The sequence below is a fragment of the Colobus angolensis genome, unplaced genomic scaffold (assembly GCF_000951035.1).
Source record: "Colobus angolensis palliatus isolate OR3802 unplaced genomic scaffold, Cang.pa_1.0 Scaffold59, whole genome shotgun sequence".
Classification (NCBI taxonomy): domain Eukaryota; kingdom Metazoa; phylum Chordata; class Mammalia; order Primates; family Cercopithecidae; genus Colobus; species Colobus angolensis.
Genome location: NW_012119487.1, coordinates 8254136 through 8260770, shown reverse-complemented (window position 1 = coordinate 8260770; position 6635 = coordinate 8254136). Strand labels below are relative to the sequence as shown.

At 39.4% G+C, this 6635-nt stretch overlaps 1 long non-coding RNA gene across 1 annotated transcript in view; it reads right to left on the bottom strand.

Moving 5' to 3' along the window:
* Positions 1-6073, bottom strand: part of LOC105526393 — a 12363-nt gene extending 6290 nt beyond the window's left edge. Inside the window, exons 1-2 of the long non-coding RNA XR_001004082.1 lie at positions 5236-6073; positions 5027-5139 (exon numbers count right to left, since the gene is read on the bottom strand). This is a non-coding gene — a long non-coding RNA (uncharacterized LOC105526393). The remainder of the gene's footprint in view (positions 1-5026; positions 5140-5235) is intronic.
* Between the last annotated feature and the right edge of the window lie 562 nt (positions 6074-6635).

Here is a 6635-nt window from a genome sequence, read left to right as displayed (position 1 = left end):
AAAAAAAAAAAAGAAAGAAATGTTCTGTATATCTAAAAACTGAACTGAAATGGATTTACTGATAATAAGGCTTCAGAGGGTAACTCAAACACCAAGTTCGTGGAATTATATTAGCTCAGTGAGGTAATGCGGATTATTGCATACTGATTGTTCTTTGATGAATAAAGATAGGGAAATGGAAAATTCTTTAATAAAGGTTGTCAATGAGACAAAAACATTAAAAGTAGGAAACCTTAGAGGAAAAAGAATAAAGGAGATCCTTGGTGACAGAAATCCTGGGAGCCCCTGATATAAAGGCTTGTTCTTTTTGTTCCCTGTCCCTTGGTTATTTGTTCAAAATGTTATCAAAATCCTTTTCAAAGCTCAGTGATGTAATTTATGTAAAGTGTTATGCAAATACCAGTTTTTATTAATATTAACAATAATAGTTATGGTAATGATCTTGCTGTGGCACATGTGATTTCATTAACAATTATATCAAGAAACTAAATTTTAAATGTTTCATTTCCTAGGGTTAGATTTAACTTCTTCCCCAAACCCTGCATTAGCACAATTGTGACCTGACATGCTGTGTGCTCTGTGTGTACATGCTTGTTTAACGCATCACACATATGTGTGCATATGTGCAGTGCACACACACACAGAGCCCATGGTTTTGTGAGTTTTGTATTGCTCTCACCCCCTCTGCCTTGCACAGCTGCACATTATAAGATTACTTGTTCAGAAAACTTGTTTGAAAGGGCGATGAAGCATTTGGGTCGAGGTGTGGGTTTTTACTCCCACATTTTTGGCCAATAATTAGACAAACCTTACCACCAAATCTTCTTTTGCCTCTGTGGAAGATGAAGGGTCTGGGAGAAACTGAATTTGAAAATCTGAGCTGGCTGTCACATTGTTTGGGGACTGTGCCGACATACACAATTTGGTTTGAATGTCACGAAGAGGTTATGAACTTGTGTTTCCAGGTATCTCCCAATCATATACACCTGATGCCAAAAATGGATTTGACTTCATTCTTCCTTTTTAACTAGTTGTTTTGATGCACTTTGGAGACAGTCTGAATGGTGCTATTAATTGGACAGAGATTAGCACATAATCAAATCACATCTGCTTAAAAATGTCAGAGCCCTCTTTATTAAAATAGCATAAAGTGTAAATTGATTCATAGCAACCTAGCTCTGTATTCCCGACTAAAAAAAAGTTATCAGTAGAATAAGATTGGTACCTGCTCTAATATTTGTTATCACCCCTTCTTAGTCTGCTTCCGTATATTTCCTTTCTCTTATTTCCTTTATCTTGTATCTGGCTGCTGCTTCATCCTGGCTCACACCGCCAGCAAGCTGGGCACCCTCGTGGACACCCCAGTTCACTCTCAGGATCCCTGTCTTACTCCAGAGCTCTCTTCTGCTTCTCTCCTTTGTGTAAAGCTGTCTTCCTTCTCTTGGTGCCTTGGGTCCCTGCTGTTTTTTTTTTTTTTTTTTTTAGCATCTAGAGCAGCAGGACATCCCTGTCTACCACCTGCATGTATGCTTGAGCAGGGTGTGTTCTAACCCACAGCAGCTCCCTGTCCAATCATGGTTGTGTTATATCTTCCTTGCTCTGAAGCTCATAATTACTCATTTTCACTTAGACTGGGCCTCTTCTATAACATCAGTTTTCACCACCAGCCAAAGAATTTGCCAGAGACTTAAAAAAAAGTTCTACCTTCCTCTTATTTCTGTTACTCAGATTGAACAGGAGGCTAAAGTAGCAGTGTGCCATGGTTTCTCAGATAGCAGAAGTACAACTAGGGCTTCCAGTGGGGGTCACAGGCAGTCATTTACTGGGTCAGGCATTGAACTAGGTGGGACATGAGTTGATCTACATTGGTATTTTTCTCCAAGGCAGTCTGTAGATTTGGGGAGCTGAAACATACGTGGAATTAAGTGGTGGCAGAAAGGATGTGACAAGTGAACTCTGCTGCCACTTTGCAGCCTGGTAAAAAGGGAAAGGTTTTAGGTTTTGGAGTTTTACATGAGTCCAAATCTGGGTCTCCTGGCTTATTAGCTGTGTAACTCCTGAGTCTCACTTTCCTAATCCATAAAATGAGAATGATACCTGCTTCACAGGGTGTTATGAAGAATAAATGAGACAGTGTGTTTAAAATGGCTAGCAGAGCACACAGCAGGTCTATGGTTGTCATGTGCTGTGGTAGATCAAGAGAGGATATCCTTGGGCTATGGAAACCTAAAAATGTTAGCACAGTCATGCCACAAAAAAATTCTGAACATCAACGAAAATTGATGAGCATAAAAGTGCCAGAAACAGTTTCTAATGAAACTGTAGCCCTTGCTATACTGAGCCTTGCACTTCCTGGGGGTCATGGCTGCCCAGGGGACTTTGCCCGTTAGGGGCAGTGAGGCAGGAGGACTGGAGCTATCCCAGATCAGTTTTCTAGCCTCAGGCAGCACCTCTGGTGGAAAAAAGACATGACTCACATCTTTAGAAGCTGGGAGAAGGAAACAGAAGATAAGTCTCTAGAAAGAGTTGAGAGTCAGAAAGAGACTTAGAAGAACCCCAGAAAGTCAGCTACATACAAAATCAAGCGCAAAAGTCTGAAGATTGAAACATGAGAAAAAAAATGCAACTGTAGGAAGATGAGAAACAAGTTTCAAAAATATCTGTACCTGTTGGAACTTTGGTTAAAATCAAGAAGGCAATAGGAATACGTGGAGAGTCTTACACTTAGCTTGTGTTATCAGTTGTAGAGATACAGAGTGTGTGTGTGTGTGTGTGTGTATACATGAGCACACATGAATTCAACTGTGGTTGTCTCTCCTCTTAACAAAGACTAGTTCCTTCAAGCATGTCCAGGATCCCATTCTTACTACTGTAAAGTCTCCAATGTTCTCCACTCTTCATCATTAATCTCCCCCTTTCTTACTGCATTATTCCTCACAGTTTGAACGCATGTGGTAGTATTTTCCAAGTTAAAATCAAAAAGCAAAACCTTCTCATGACTCTTTCTCTGTCTCCAGCCAGTGCCTCAATTCTCTGCTACCCTTCAACATAAAACTTCTAGAAGTTGTCAAATTGTGCTGCTTTTATTTTCTCATCTTCTCATTCATTACTTAGTCCACTCTTTTGCTCTAAAAGTAGTAGCCCAAGGTCACTGCCAATTTCATTGCACCATCCAAGAGCAACTTTCAGCCTTATCTTCCATAGCCTCTAAGCCACATTCTCCAAGGCTGATGGCTATTTTTCTCAGCATGGGCCTCCCTTGGCTTCTGTGACTCCACACATTTCCTGGCTGTCCTCTTCTCACCTGCAGTCTCTTTGCTGGGTCCTCTGTGCAGGATCTCTGAGTGCGGGTGTGCTCCAGGGCTTAGTTCTGGGTCCTCTTCTCATCTCTCCCTACACATATTTCCTAGGTGACCTCCTCTATCCCCTGTGGCTTTAAACACCATCTGTATGCTGATGACTTACGAATTTATGTCTCAAGTCCAGAAATCTCCTTTGAGATTCAGACTCATATATATCTAACTGGCTACTTGACATCTCTACTTGAAAATCTCATAGGCATCTCTAAAGAAACATGTAAAAATAACATTTTCTCTTTTCCTCCCAAACCTGTTTCTTTCCTAGAATATCCTGTCTCCATAGATGATGGCACCATCAATGCAGTTGCTCAAGTCTAAAGCCTTCAGTTCATTGACAAAATCTGCCACATCTATCACTTTAATTCATTCATTTGTTCAATTAGCAGTTAGAGTTGATGCTCCTTGTGTGTGGCAATTATGTCCTATAAAGTCACTGTGAACACGGATTTAGCAAATACTGAACCATTGCTCTTAGAGAAAACACAGGGTTAGGTGCCTTCGAACCTCTGGTTACAATGTTTTCATCAACTGACCAATACATTTTAGGTGTGTTTCTGTTTAAAAACACCTTGAATATATATGTGTATATATGGTTGATTCATTAATGTTGAATTCACAGCCGACAGCACTGGCTCATACTGAAAGGAGGCTCACCCAACATACAGATTTTCTCTGTAAGTCACACCACAGCTTTCTTGCACTTAGGAACACTACATAGCGCTTCAGCACTAGGCCTGGGGGGCATTTTGTACAGCAAAAGCACCAACACAAAGCACAAAAATATGACCAAACATGGCACTAATGAGGCAGCAAAAAGGACACTTGTTGACACTATAAAACTAGAAACAAGAAGGCAGAATGTGCTCTTGTTTGACCTCAGCTAGGAACGTCCATGACTCAAACTCTTCACCTGTTTTTGCAAGTGCATTTCTGCAATCAATGGCAATAGTGCTATAGGCATTGATTTTGGGGTTACAAATAAATTTTAGGGAATAAGCAAATTCATAAACATGGAATCTGTAAATAATGAGGAGCAACTACATTGCTATTTACACACCAAACACTGTACTAAGAACCGAAGATAAGTGTGCTAAGCAAAACACACATTGTTCCTTCCCTCACGGAAATACTAAGTCAAACTCCTGTGTAGACTGTATTTTGAATCAATCTGCTTTTTTCAAATTCTCCCCCAGCTACCCTAATTCTTATGACCTGTATTTGCCATTTGGGCAATTACCTATTAAATGATTTACTTCTATTCTTGCCCCTTTCTATTCATTCTCTAACTATGGGTAGACCAATTCCCTTAAACATGAACTGAATTGTGCCATGGTCTGCTTTTTGTCCTTTAATGATTTGCTCCTCAAGTATTTACTGTGACGGTAGAGTCCTGTTGATCTCTGCAGCCTCATCTTGAACTACAGCTCCTTTCACTCATGCTCCCACTACATGGGTATGTTTTCAGGTTCTCGTGTGTGCAAAGGCCTTTCCTGCCTCTCAGCCTTTGCACATGCTGTTCCGTAGGGCTGTGCCTAGAGTACTCTGTAAATTTCTGTTCATCCTCAGATCTAATATAAGCCCTGTCCCCTTAGGAAAACCTCCCCCAGACACCTTATACAAACATTTGTTTCTTTCATTACACACTTAATATTTTATAACATACTTACATTTAATATTTTCTTTACAGTTTACATCATCCCTCACTAGACTTTTAATTCCAGGAGAGTAGAGACCATGTTAGTTGTATTTACCACTCATTTCTCAGTATCCAGTACAGTGCCTGGTACACAATAAGCATGTAATTAATATTTAGTAAATGAATGAATGCATGAATTATTAAATAAGATCCTTAGAGTGTCAAAGTGTCCCTGTCTACCAGCTTGTCAGCTAAGGTAGAAAAACTCCAATATTGTCTTCACCCAAATTTCTTTTGCTGTTTCTAGTAATTCTGGATAACTTTATTCCAGTTCTTATTCTGGATTTATAATTTAGCATTTTCATTAGGTCTAGGAGTCTGCTCTAATAAGCAGAACTATAGCAACCTATTTTCTTGTCAGGTTCCCAGATTCACTGCCCCACCATGGGCTTTATAATGTATTCTTGAGGCTCTCCTAGTCAGTCAGTGCCAATGAAGGCTATTTCCAGACAACCCCACATCCTTGCACCGTCAGCAATATAGCTGGTTTACATGAAGCCCTTTTACGGGTAAGTGAGCAGTCATGTGGACCAAATCTTTTGAGGAATCACCTGAACCTAAGTTGCCCTTTCAATCATTTGTAGCTCAGGTCATTGGCTCTGAAATACTCTGAGCTGCACAGAAGAGAACTAGTAACAATAGCCAGAAAGTTCAGAAAGTCCTATTTGGACCTGGTATATGAAATAACTTTTTAATAGTCATCTGATTGAAGACAAAATGGACTACATGAGTAGGTAGTGAACCCCAGTCCATAGAGGGATTGGAAAGCCATTGTCTGGAATGCTGGAGAGAGTATTGTAGCTGATGAGCTGATGGTCTCAGAGTTTTTCAGACTGTGACCTGTGGACCAACTGCATCAAAATCATCTGGAGATGCTTGCAGGGCAGTGGGATTAGTTGTGGTGGCCCTAGCATACTTGTTGAAAACCATTTCTTAGTTTACACCCCAGCCTTAGATATAGATGGTTTGGGGGATGCAGCATGGAGAATCTCTGAAGCTTTAGAATTCTGACCTAGATAGTCTCTAAGATGATTTTATACCTTCAGATTTTGATCTTGTGATCTCATAATTATCTATTTATTATTCAACAAATGTTTTTGAAAACTGTCAGTCAATGTTTTTGTCTTTGGAGATTCTGATGAATTAATTTCATGTGTCAATTGGCTAGGCTATGGTACCCAACCACTTATTGAAATACTAATCTGAGTATTCTTGTGAAAGTATTTTGTAGACGTAGTTAATATCTATGATCAGTTTACTTTAAGTAAAGGAGATTATACTTGATAATTTCCTTTATCAGTTGACAATCTTATGAGCAAAAACAGGTTTCCCAGAGAAGAAATTCTGCTTCAAAACTACAGCTTGAAGCTTCTACTTGAGTTTTCACTCTATTAATTTGTTGCACAGATTTCCAATTTGCCAGTATTCACCATTGCATGAGCTAATTCCTTAAAATAAAACTCATATATATAAAATATGTATATTTTACATATGTACATGGTATATATGATAGATATTATATATATGTATATGTGTATGCACACACACATACACACACGTTCACATATTTCTCTGGAGAA